The sequence below is a fragment of a genome, unplaced genomic scaffold (genome assembly GCF_019419815.1).
Source record: "Pyrus x bretschneideri cultivar Hongxiangsu unplaced genomic scaffold, Pyrus_bretschneideri_v1 Contig17, whole genome shotgun sequence".
In the NCBI taxonomy this organism is placed as follows: Eukaryota; Viridiplantae; Streptophyta; class Magnoliopsida; order Rosales; family Rosaceae; genus Pyrus; species Pyrus x bretschneideri.
The window spans coordinates 7,156,982-7,170,710 of record NW_025999468.1 but is presented as its reverse complement, the minus strand read 5'-3'; the positions used below and the strand labels follow the sequence as shown (position 1 = coordinate 7,170,710).

General features: G+C 38.9%; 1 pseudogene; it reads left to right on the top strand.

Moving 5' to 3' along the window:
* The first annotated feature begins 1,632 nt into the window (after positions 1-1,632).
* Positions 1,633-13,225, top strand: LOC103946462 (annotated as a pseudogene).
* The last annotated feature ends 504 nt before the right edge of the window (positions 13,226-13,729 follow it).

Sequence of the window (13,729 nt, the reverse complement as noted above, 5' to 3'; positions counted from 1 at the left end):
CATTTTAGGTATAAGTCATACTATAATAAGGTTTTCTTAGTTGATTTTCAAGTTGCCCCCACTAGAAGAAATTTCTAGCTCCGTCCCTGAACAGAGATGCTACAATATGTAGGCTTAGTGGAGAAAGATTGAAAGGTTGAGGGGCGAGGAATCCAATGATCACCCCAGACCTTGATAATGCTTCCATCTCCAATTTGCCACCTAGATTCCCGTTTAATTGCCTCTCTAGTAGCACATATGCTTCTCCACACATAGGATGCATTAGGCCACACCACCGCATCCATGAAAGAAGAATCAGGGAAATAATTAGCCTTTAGAGTCTGTGCAACTAAGGATGAGGAGTAAAAAATGATTCACCACCCCTGTTTTGCAAGCAGGGCTAAGTTAAAGGCATAGAGATTGTGAAATCCAAGTCCACTCTCAAATTTTGGAAGGCAGCTTATTCCAAGCCATCCAGTGAATCTTCCTCTCATTTTCCGTTTCGTTCCACCAGTAAAAGGCCACTAATTGGTTCAACTCATCACAAAAATACTTTGGAAGTAGAAAGCAGCACATGGTATACAATGTAATGGTTTGAGCCACAACCTTCACAAGCAATTCTTTCCATGCGGCACTGAGTGTTTTACCTTTTCATCCTTGAAGTTTTTTCCAAAACCTCTCTTTGATATGGTTGAAAAAGACCCCTCGATTTCTTTCCACCCCTAATAAATCAGCCAAAAGATTTTGTTCACTCCTCCTGACATTCCGACTAAAGCAAACTGCACTCTTGGTTAAATTGACCTGTTGACCAGACGCTCTCTCGTAACAGGCAAGGATGTCTTTCAATGTATTACGGTAGGATTTTTTTGCTCTACCAAATATAAAACAGTCATCAGGAAAAAGCAGATGATTAATGGGGTGGGGCATGTTGGCACACATATATCCCTTGAATTGCTCCACAACGTTCCATCTTGGTAATGAGTACGAGAAAAGAGTACCAGACGGAGAAGACAACATCATGATTAAACTTACCCATTTTTTAATTAAGTCCTTAAATTCCATTTTGAACTCCTTAAATTCATTTTGAACCGTTAAATTTCTCCCTAAAATAAGATTTAATTCTATTTTATTCATTTTCTCATCAATTTAAATTACTTGATTTCCTAGCGTCGTAACACAAGTTACATGACTAAAATCGACTAGTTTGAATCTTATCGTACGAAAAATTGTCAAATTTAAATGAGTTAAAGGATTATTTAAAAAAATAATGATAATTTAAGAACTTATTGTCACTCGTGTAATAACTTACCAATTAAATCGCCACATATAACACAGTGAATGTGAGTGATCCATCTGTGCTTAAAGCCTGTCCACATCTAAGTGAGTCACCCTTTTTATCTCAAGAGAGATTTTTCAGTGTACCTAGAACATTAGATGGTATATCACATATTACTAAAAATTAACAACTTAAAAAGTAAAACTTTTCACCTCTTATGTAATAACACGTAATGTACCACCTATGTTTCCGGCACAATAACAAATTTCTCCTCCCTCTCTATTCAATGCAAATCCATTGACTAACTCCATCCTAAATGTCTATCATTTATATCAACCTCCCTCCAACTCGAACCTTAATTTTCTCAATTATCCAACATGGCTCTCGCCGGAGGACTACTACTTCCCATCTCATCAATCACCATCCTCATCTCCCTCGCCTACAAGCTCTACCAACGCCTGAGATTCAAGCTCCCGCCAGGGCCACGTGCATGGCCGATCGTCGGAAACCTCAATGACATAAAGCCCGTGAGGTTTCGTTGCTACGCCGAGTGGGCCCATATGGGCTGACTATGGGCCCCACTACGTCAAGGTCAGCAAGGCCTGCACCCTCGAGCTTTTATCTCCCAAGAGGATCGAGGCTCTCCTACCCATCAGGGAAGATGAGGTCACCGCCACGGTGGAGTCAATATTCAAACACTGCACCAAGCCTGGTACATATGTCTTTTAATTTCTATGCGTTACTCATTTTCAATTTATTCATGAATTTTCTTATTTCATAAATTAATTAGCAGTTATCATCTTGAAAAATTAGCCGAAATGATCGCATAAATTAAATTTCAATTGCCGGCCATTTATCATAGTGGTGGAAATCAATTGAGTCATTGTATGATAGTATAGATTTGAACCCCGTTGTAGCTAATTTAACATCCAATATAAGAAAAATTTATTGTTTGACAAAAAAAAAATTCAATTGCTAAACTTATAGATTCGAACCCCGATAGTGGATGACATGTGTAAAGATTTGAAAAGTATGGTGAGTTATACACCATAGTTTAGGATGGTGAACAAAAATACTCTTCATCCATTGATATGAATAAGGTGATGAACATTACCACTACCTGAGGTTAGCGAATAAAAATACACCCTTATTTGACTATTTTATTTCTCGAGATTCTCAAGACATGTGCCAATGTCACCAACCAGACCTTAGGATATATTTTAATTATGGTACAACAAATAGTATAATGAATTTGAAGATGGATATTCTGATGCGAGAATTATACGCACACAAATTAACCCTCTTGTTGTCAAATTGTAGTAAGGATGCAAGTAGGGATCGTTCTAGACCGGGGATTAGGAGGGCTTGCTAAAACCTCTAAATTGACTCAAAAACATAAAAACAAAGTTAAAAACGTTCACAAAGACTCAAAGGACTCAAAACAGGTTCAAAAGACTCAAAACTGCCTAAAAACACTAACTAGGCAGTTTCTGACCTTAAACACAAATTTGGACGAATTTAAGATTAAAGGTTGATTCAAAACACTTTAAAACACAAATTAAGACACTTTAACACTAAACTAGACTCAAATAATGCAAAACTAAAAGTTAAAACACTTAAAACAAACCTAAAACCCAAAACAGCAACTAGAAGACTCAAAACTGCCTAAAAACCACTTTCTGGGCAGTTTTGAGCACCTACACTAATTTGGACGAAATTGGATGAAAACTTGAACCAAAATACTTAGAAACACAAATCAAAACACTTTCTAACTAATCTAAGACTTCAAATTAAAGGGGGATTTGTTTTGGAGGAAAATTGAAATAACGAAACAAGTTAATAAACTAGACAGAATGTAAATATGAAATTGATGAAATGGAATGAATGGATGCTAGCCAAGGGGTTCATCTCCACACATGTTACACTTGCATAATAAAAAGATTTCCAATTGCATTTCAATAAATTATGAAACTCATCACCCCGGGTTAATTAGGTCCGCTTAAATTAACCTTCAAATCTTCCTAACGTTATTGAATTGGATGATTGCATACGACAACCCAAAACATTTCCCACAAGTCCCCTACATGATTGCATAATAGAGATACAAGCAAGAATCATTACGCTCTATGAAAATTATAAGTGTTGACGAGGCATTCGTTACTATGATTGCATGAAACTTATGCCAAGAATTCGTTTAACGCGATTGTTTATAAGCAACCTCCACTACTTGTGAATATAAGTTCGTAACTATTAGGTGAAACTCACTTATATTCTAGCGTCATATTCATGCATGAAAATTAAGCGTGCACTCTCAATAAACATACATAAATAAGTTATCAATCAAACAGTTAAACAAATTGAATCCACGACTTATGAAATGCAATTAGAAGTAATCAAATCAAAACGCAAGCATAAACATATATTTCGAATTCCCCCCCTAGCCAAGGGGGGTTTAGTTCCTCATGATACAAAACAAAGAGAATCAAAGAAACACCTAAACATTTCAACAACTCAAACTTGAATTGTATGAACGTTTAGGCCCTCTTCTCTTCCATTCCTCATTCGTACAAAACAAAGAGTATTGAAATTAAACATTGAAATCAAAGAAACACCTAAACATTCCAACAACTCAAACTTGAATTGTATGAACGTTTAGGCCCTCTTATCTTCCTCTTCGTTGTAGCACAAGGTCTAATGGATAGTTTGATGGTGTGAATGGTTTGGGGAGTGGTGAAAATGGAAGGAGGAGGCCACGGCAATGGGATGATTTCTGGTGTGGTGTTTGGATTATTAGGGAGAGAGCATGGCACAAGGGAATGGTTGGTGTTTGTGACTGAAATGTGTATGGAAGAATGAATGAGAATGAGTGGGAATGAATGCTTATTTATAGGCGAAATGGGGGGGAACATGACAGCTAGGAGGGAATGTGGCTGCATGTTTGAATGATTAAAGGATGCATGTGGGTTGGAAATGCATGTGCAAGCATGTGTTGGCTGATTTAAAGAATGTGAATGCAATCTGAAATGCATATGAATAAAGGGAGTGCATGTTTGAATGATTAAAGGGACATGTGAGGGTGCAATGATGAAGGAATAATCTGAAATGGGAGAGCATGTGGGTGGAAATGCATGTGGGTTAAGTGGAATGATGATGGGAGATGCATGTGGCTGATTTATGCATGTGATTAAAGGGAGTGCATGTTTGAATGATTAAAGGGACATGTGAGGGTGCAATGATGAAGGAATAATCTGAAAATGCAAGGTGAAATGAAGTGGAATGACAATGGCATGTGGAATGGTTATAGGAAAGGTTTAAATGTCCTAGAACTAAAGGGAACAAGGTTCCAACACTTTGGTCTTCAATTAGGTCTTCAATTTCGTCCAACACTTTGGCTCCAAGCATAAGCTATCCATCCTTAGCCCAAAAGTGCTCCAAAAGTCTCCAAAATGCATCTTTTTGCTCCTTTAGCCCTTTGGACCTACAAACACACGAAAATAGCTTAAAGTACTAAAATAACTAAAGAAACATAACGTAAATGCACGAGAACAAGCCATTTAAGTCGCATGAATATGCTCCTATCAAATACCCCCACACTTATCTTTTGCTAGTCCTCGAGCAAAACAAAACAAAAACAAATAAACAAAACGACACTAAACACGTAAAACACAACCTAAACCTTCCAACAACCGTCTTACGGATTTCCAATGCACATGACATGTTAAAAATCATCATTCTCACAGATTTTAGTCATCTTCACACTTAAGTACATTCTTAATCATAGTCACCACATACTATTTCACAATTAAGCATTTAAAACCATGTTTTGAATGTAGTAACATGCCTTAGAGAATTTGCTCAATTCCTTACAAGATATGCACTCGATTTTCACTCAGATTTTCTAACTACACACCCTAATCTAGTCATATGTGAGAAGATTAATGAAAACGAACACTCACATATATATATCACAAAGAGAGCAATTTCCGGAGTTAATAAGCATGTTTAGATATGATCTCATGAATGGAATGCTACTACTTAGATGCGAGAACTAGTGACACCATATGCTCATACCAAATTCAAACTCCACAAATTGAAACACATAACACTCAAGATAGAAGTTAAGGGTTGTAATGGGGCTTGGGGTGTTGGTTAACAAGGAAAGGATAGGGAAAACAAACGTTCTTCAAGCAATAGTAAGCAAAGCAATGAAATTGAGACTTAGAATTCACTTAGATTGCAGAAATTAACTTTAAAACACAAGGGAAAGATTTAGACAACTCCTTAGGGCCGAATTCATTGTTTTGGACCCTTACTTCAACAAACAATACTTTGGAACTCTTTTTCTCAACTTTTCAACTTTTTCTTCATTCATTTTTTTTTTCTTTTTCCACGAATTTTTTTTTTTTTTTTTTTTTTTTTTTCGTGCCTATAGCACATAATTCCTCATGAAAAACACTTCCCCCACACTTGTTTTCTGCCAACATAAATCAAAAGGATTTCAATTTGAATCATGCTTTGCTATGCTTCAAGAACAAGGGTATGGATAGTCCTAATCTAGGCTAGGTGAGGAAAACATGAGTTAACCAATAATGACGGCTAACAAGGCTCAATGGGGTTAAAAACCTACAAAACATAATGACACAGGGTACACGGCTTTTTGGCTAAGGTGGTGGTCACTACACAACTTCATCTTGAATGTGTGTTATGCAAATCAATAACATGCTTTGAATGAAATGGATATAAGTTCTAGCATTTAGTTCTATCATGATACAATTGCATTCTAAGTAGCAACCAAGCAAGGAATAATGAGATCATGCAACAACTTTAGAAAACAAAGAATCACAGAAAATAACTCTCCAAAGAACATTTAGGCTCAAGTCTCACAAGGTTGTAGCGTTTGTTTGAGTTCCTTCCTTCAAGCATGTTACAAAAACAATTTTTTTTTCTTTTATGATTGCATGTGAAGTCATACATTATAACCATAACCAAGCATATACCAAGAGTAAATCAAACTTTTCTCTATGTTCATAACTCTTTTTAACAGTCATGCAATTACAAACCAAATCCTTATCATTGTGTTGGAAGGTACCCTAAGACACAAACACACAAAAACGACTCAAAACACTCTTTTTAGGCTTTTCAAAACATGTTTTTCAAATTTTTATGTGATTTTCGGAGTTATAAAAACAAAACATATTAAAACACTCTAAAACATCTTAAAAACACCTTAAAACAGCAAGGAACAACATTTGAAGTTATGGGTGATAAAATCCCACGAATTTGCATCAAATATACTTAGTTACCCCCCCACACTTAAATCAAACATTGTCCTCAATGTTTTAAGCATAGATTCACACAAAACATAAGTAAACGCACAAAAAGCAACTAAACATACTAAACATGGCAGAATGTAGTTAACAAAGAGAAGAGTTTAGAGACGCAAATCTGGTTATAGAGTGTAAATTCCATCTTCTCCTTGGTAATTGCATTGAGGCTTGGATTTTTGTGATTCCACAGGCTTACTCTTGAACTGCGCTGCTCCCATCGTTGATTTTCCTTTGTGCTACTCTTGAACTGGGCAGCAGGCTTCCTTTGGTCTCCCCCGAAGGTCTGAGCTTCCTCCTTTTATCTGTTTCTTTGTTCAATCTCTCCAATTCGTATTGAAGAGGGTTAGAGGATAGCTCAGCATATGCAGTTATTGCTTGTCTCCACATGCTTCAATGTGTCATTTTCACTTGCCTTACTTGCTCCCCTTTGCAGAAGTGGTCCCTTCTCTGGAAGTGTATCAACCGTTGAAGATGACTACTTGAGAGCAACGCTAGGTAAGCAATCAGGAAAGGGATTCCCGGCCGTCGGAAGACTGACTCCAAGTGCCGGCTGATTGCTTCTTTTACTTTGCTATGCGAGTAATAACAAAGACAAAGGAAAAGACAGGGAAAGAGCATGATATGAGATACTTTTGCTTTTGACCTTGATGATATGAGATACCTTTGCTTTTGAAGAAGCGGTGAATGAATCAGCACATGTATTTGTTGTGCTGTTTCCTCCTGGGTCATATATACTCCAGGCATCTGGTATCATCTTTGGGGAAGAAGAAAGAATTGAGTATTTTGAAAGGCTTTGCTGGGAGTGCGCCCTCAAAAGTGAGGAAGAGTTGGGCATTTTCTTCAGGTTTGCCTTGCCATAAAAGATGAAGGTCGACATATATAGGGATTTCCCAATAGCAAGTGGTGGTATTGTTCTTTTACCCTTGTCGACAACGTTTTGATCCCGCAAATCTGGCTTTTTGAAATAGTGACGCCTCTTCGATTTCTGAACGACGCCTCTTCGATTTCTGAGCAGGCGCCCCTTCGATTTCTGAGCGACGCCCTTTCGCTTTCTGAACGACACGTAGTAGTGCGGATGCGGCTCTTTTGACAAAGCTGCATGCGTTTTCTGAAAAGTAGAGAAAGCGTCGTCGAACTTTGCGTTTGTCGGCTAAAGATGTGTAGTTGCGATGATGGCCTCCACGTGTTTTCACTTTGTCAGAGATCTTTTCACAAAGTGAACGCGTTTTCTGAAAAGTAGAGAAAGCGTCGCCGAACTTTGCGCAGGAAATTCTGGCTTTTTGAATTGGTGGACGCGTCGCCTTGGCTTTTTATAGAGCTACCGATCACCTCAAACATACACACTCTGAAGACTGCCCATTTTTGAAAATTGTCTCTGGCCCTTTGAAATTTAACTTCATCCACCCCTTCTCTTGAACACCTTTGAAAAATGGCAAACCCATCGAACCTTAGCTTAGAATTGAGTCTCAGCAGTGATACGGGCGCGCCGCGTCAAGGTAACGTATGGCACCCTTCTTTCTTATCTTCTAACGGTCCTCTTACAGGTGAAGACTCCGTGATGCAGGATGCCACAACAGCTACAATAGTAGCTAGGAACCTCCTCACTCCCAAAGATAGTCAGCTGCTTTCAGGACGGTCCGATGAGTTGGCCGTTCAAGAATCCCTCGCACTTAGTGTTCAGTGTGCGAGCTCTGTGTCCAACATGGGCCAACGCCTGCTTGCTCGGTCCCGTCAAGTGGAATCATTGATGGCAGAGGTGGAAAATCTTAAGCAGGAGATCAAACAGCTTAAGTACGAGAATAGAAGTTTGCATGTGCTTGCAAATAACTATTCGTCGGGCATGAAGAGGAAGCTTGATGAGCTGCAAGAATCTCAAGGTCGCGTTCAAAGTGACCGTCAAAGGCTTGCGTCTTTCTTCCAGAGGCACCTTTTTCCTGGGTCATCTAGCGTTCCACCCAGTATTGAGGCCTGGAATGCTCTAGCTCCGATGCCTCCTGCTCCGACGCCTTCCGCTCCGATGCCTTCCGCTCCGATGCCTTCTGCTCCGACGCCTCCTAGTGGGGCTTCACGTAAACATCCTTTGTGAAGGCTCCATCTTTCTCCATGTTTAGTATCTTTTTTTTATTTATTTTTTTATTTTTTATGAACATGCTTTGTTTTATTCAGTGCATTGGGTTGCCTCCCAAGTAGCGCTTTCTTTTACGTCTTGCAGTCGGACGAAGAACCCAATCACTCCAGGATATGTTCACGAATCGGATGAGAACTCCGAGTCATGAACTAGTACCTAAAACAAGAAACAAAACAAAATTAAGAATCTGGAAAAATAAAAACAAACGAAAATAAAACAATCCAAGGGATTAGCAAAGTTGCTAATCCCCGGCAACGGCGCCAAAATTTGATGCGAGAATTATACGCACACAAATTAACCCTCTTGTTGTCAAATTGTAGTAAGGATGCAAGTAGGGATCGTTCTAGACCGGGGATTAGGAGGGCTTGCTAAAACCTCTAAATTGACTCAAAAACATAAAAACAAAGTTAAAAACGTTCACAAAGACTCAAAGGACTCAAAACAGGTTCAAAAGACTCAAAACTGCCTAAAAACACTAACTAGGCAGTTTCTGACCTTAAACACAAATTTGGACGAATTTAAGATTAAAGGTTGATTCAAAACACTTTAAAACACAAATTAAGACACTTTAACACTAAACTAGACTCAAATAATGCAAAACTAAAAGTTAAAACACTTAAAACAAACCTAAAACCCAAAACAGCAACTAGAAGACTCAAAACTGCCTAAAAACCACTTTCTGGGCAGTTTTGAGCACCTACACTAATTTGGACGAAATTGGATGAAAACTTGAATCAAAATACTTAGAAACACAAATCAAAACACTTTCTAACTAATCTAAGACTTCAAATTAAAGGGGGATTTGTTTTGGAGGAAAATTGAAATAACGAAACAAGTTAATAAACTAGACAGAATGTAAATATGAAATTGATGAAATGGAATGAATGGATGCTAGCCAAGGGGTTCATCTCCACACATGTTACACTTGCATAATAAAAAGATTTCCAATTGCATTTCAATAAATTATGAAACTCATCACCCCGGGTTAATTAGGTCCGCTTAAATTAACCTTCAAATCTTCCTAACGTTATTGAATTGGATGATTGCATACGACAACCCAAAACATTTCCCACAAGTCCCCTACATGATTGCATAATAGAGATACAAGCAAGAATCATTACGCTCTATGAAAATTATAAGTGTTGACGAGGCATTCGTTACTATGATTGCATGAAACTTATGCCAAGAATTCGTTTAACGCGATTGTTTATAAGCAACCTCCACTACTTGTGAATATAAGTTCGTAACTATTAGGTGAAACTCACTTATATTCTAGCGTCATATTCATGCATGAAAATTAAGCGTGCACTCTCAATAAACATACATAAATAAGTTATCAATCAAACAGTTAAACAAATTGAATCCACGACTTATGAAATGCAATTAGAAGTAATCAAATCAAAACGCAAGCATAAACATATATTTCGAATTCCCCCCCTAGCCAAGGGGGGTTTAGTTCCTCATGATACAAAACAAAGAGAATCAAAGAAACACCTAAACATTTCAACAACTCAAACTTGAATTGTATGAACGTTTAGGCCCTCTTCTCTTCCATTCCTCATTCGTACAAAACAAAGAGTATTGAAATTAAACATTGAAATCAAAGAAACACCTAAACATTCCAACAACTCAAACTTGAATTGTATGAACGTTTAGGCCCTCTTATCTTCCTCTTCGTTGTAGCACAAGGTCTAATGGATAGTTTGATGGTGTGAATGGTTTGGGGAGTGGTGAAAATGGAAGGAGGAGGCCACGGCAATGGGATGATTTCTGGTGTGGTGTTTGGATTATTAGGGAGAGAGCATGGCACAAGGGAATGGTTGGTGTTTGTGACTGAAATGTGTATGGAAGAATGAATGAGAATGAGTGGGAATGAATGCTTATTTATAGGCGAAATGGGGGGGAACATGACAGCTAGGAGGGAATGTGGCTGCATGTTTGAATGATTAAAGGATGCATGTGGGTTGGAAATGCATGTGCAAGCATGTGTTGGCTGATTTAAAGAATGTGAATGCAATCTGAAATGCATATGAATAAAGGGAGTGCATGTTTGAATGATTAAAGGGACATGTGAGGGTGCAATGATGAAGGAATAATCTGAAATGGGAGAGCATGTGGGTGGAAATGCATGTGGGTTAAGTGGAATGATGATGGGAGATGCATGTGGCTGATTTATGCATGTGATTAAAGGGAGTGCATGTTTGAATGATTAAAGGGACATGTGAGGGTGCAATGATGAAGGAATAATCTGAAAATGCAAGGTGAAATGAAGTGGAATGACAATGGCATGTGGAATGGTTATAGGAAAGGTTTAAATGTCCTAGAACTAAAGGGAACAAGGTTCCAACACTTTGGTCTTCAATTAGGTCTTCAATTTCGTCCAACACTTTGGCTCCAAGCATAAGCTATCCATCCTTAGCCCAAAAGTGCTCCAAAAGTCTCCAAAATGCATCTTTTTGCTCCTTTAGCCCTTTGGACCTACAAACACACGAAAATAGCTTAAAGTACTAAAATAACTAAAGAAACATAACGTAAATGCACGAGAACAAGCCATTTAAGTCGCATGAATATGCTCCTATCATATTCACACTTGCTTTTGTAGTTGATGACTCGACAATATGGTACAAATAATGTTGGCGAGCACAAACGCCATCATTTGTCAGATTAGGTTGCATCTAGTTCTACTAGATTGCCTACATACATTGTGCTCTAGCGTAGGGACGTAGTTCTCTCCCGCCTACATCTTGTAGAACCGAACTATAGGGAGAGATTTTTGCGAAGGATGTGAGTGAGAAATTCCTAAAGGAATTTCGGCTATGGATACTTTGGAAGGACTGATGTGTTTCTCTATCACCAACCGTCTCCCTAAGACCTCTATTTATAGTGGTCTAGCTAGGGTTAAGTTGGAAATTTTTGGAGGCTAAGTCAAAAGCCAATACCAAGCAAACTCCATATCCACCACCACATTTGGGTGGATTATTATTTATTTAATAATTGTAGTGAATAAATGTAACAAGGACGAAAAGGAAGAGTAAGGGTTGTTATCGACAACCGGAAGTGGTGGCGGATGTTGACGAGAAAGAGAAAAAGAGAGAAAGAGTGAGAGATGCATATGTGATGAAGGAGAGAGGAGAATTATCTCAGTCGTACCGTAATGCAGTAAGTTATGGGAAGAGTTTGTTAGTGAGGAAATACTTGGGACAGTGGCTTTCAACAACATAACAGGGCTAGCATTTGGAAAACGTTTTGTTAACTCAGATACATTGATGAGCGAGGGCTAGAATTCAAGGCCATCGTAACCAATGGACCAAAGCTCGGTGCATCACTTGCCATGGTGGAGCACATTCCGTGGTTGCGGTGGATGTTCCCCATGGGAGAAGAGGCATTTGTCAAGCATGGTACATGACGAGACCGACTCACAAGGGCAATCATGGAGGAGCACACACAAGCGCGCAACAAGAGCGGTGGTGCCAGGCAACATTTTGTGGATGCGTTGCTTACATTGCAAGATAAGTATGACCTTGGTGAGGACACTATCATTGGACTTCTTTGGGTGAGTAGTAATTAATATATGCTTTCGGAAAATGATTTCTGCACTTCGACTTTATCCCCTTTGCAGTTTCTCTCTTGTTTCTAATGGTTGTGTCTTTTATGCAGGACACGATTACTGCAGGTATGGACACCACAGCCATTTTAGTTGAAAGGGCCATGGCCGAGTTGATCAAGAACCCAAGTGTGCAACAAAAAGACCCAAGATGAGCTAAACCGGGTCATGATCGAAGTCAATTTCTGAAGCCTACCTTACTTACAATGTGTAGCAAGGGAAGCACTACGGTTGCACCATCCAACACCACCAATGCTCCCCCAGCGAGCCAATGCCAACGTCAAGGCCGGTGGCTACGACATCCGCAAGGGTTCCAACGTTCACGTAAATGTTAGGCCAGTAGCGTGTAACCCAGCGGCTTGGAAAAACCCACACGAGTTCCAACCCGAAAGGTTCCTAGAAGAAGATGTGGACATGAAGGGACACTACTTTAGACTACTTACATTTGGAGCAGGAAGGCGAGTATGCATGGGAGCCCAACTCGGTATCAACTTGGTGGCTTCCATGTTGGGCCATATGTTGCACCATTTGACTTGGGCTCCGGCGGAAGGGGTGCAGCCAAAGGAGATTGACATGTTGGAAAATCTCGAACTCGTCACATACATGAGAACTGCATCTTCAAATGAGATGCCAACAAGTCCACATAAGCTATAATGACTAAAGAAGACAACATTACTATTCTCCAACCGAATGTCAATTCCTATGTGGCATCTCCAAATAAATGCTTTTTATAATTTTTGTTATTATCTTTTGTCTTAAAAATACTAATTACAATTATGAAAAATAAATAATGCAATAATAATAGTTTAAATTAGACATATCGGATGGAGAACAAAATTCCCAAAAAGATCAATGTGCCACATAGCCTTCAAATTTAAATTTTGTGTAAATTTTCAGAGCACATCCACTGTGGGCACTGTAGATTGGCTCCAAATTAATTTCAATCCCACCCCCACCCCAAAAAAAAAAAAAAAAAAAAAACCCTCTAGCCCACCTCAAGCAATTGGGTTAAGGGGAGCCCAACCAAGAGGTCAGGCGAAAATGTGATGCAAGGCTAACGTCAGCCACGTTATTAAAAAAATTTTGTGTGAGGCGTGTAAGAGCACGTGAGGGTGCGTCTCCAAATATTTTCAGATGGTGGGGCCTGTGTATCAGCCCTACTCAGTTACTGTTGCTTGAGCAACGTGGCTGCTTCTAGGCCGTTGGATTTCCAACTGTAAAAAAAATTTCAAACCTCCCCCAACAGCTAGATAACGTGGCACAATTTGGATTGTTTGATTTCCAGATCAACGGTCCCTGTTTTTCAACTTTAATTTTTTTTAAAGAGAAAAAAATAGAGATGTTACGTTGGGCCACGTGTCACAATCTAAACTATTGGATTTCAATTTTTTTGTAATCTAACGAACAAGATTAAT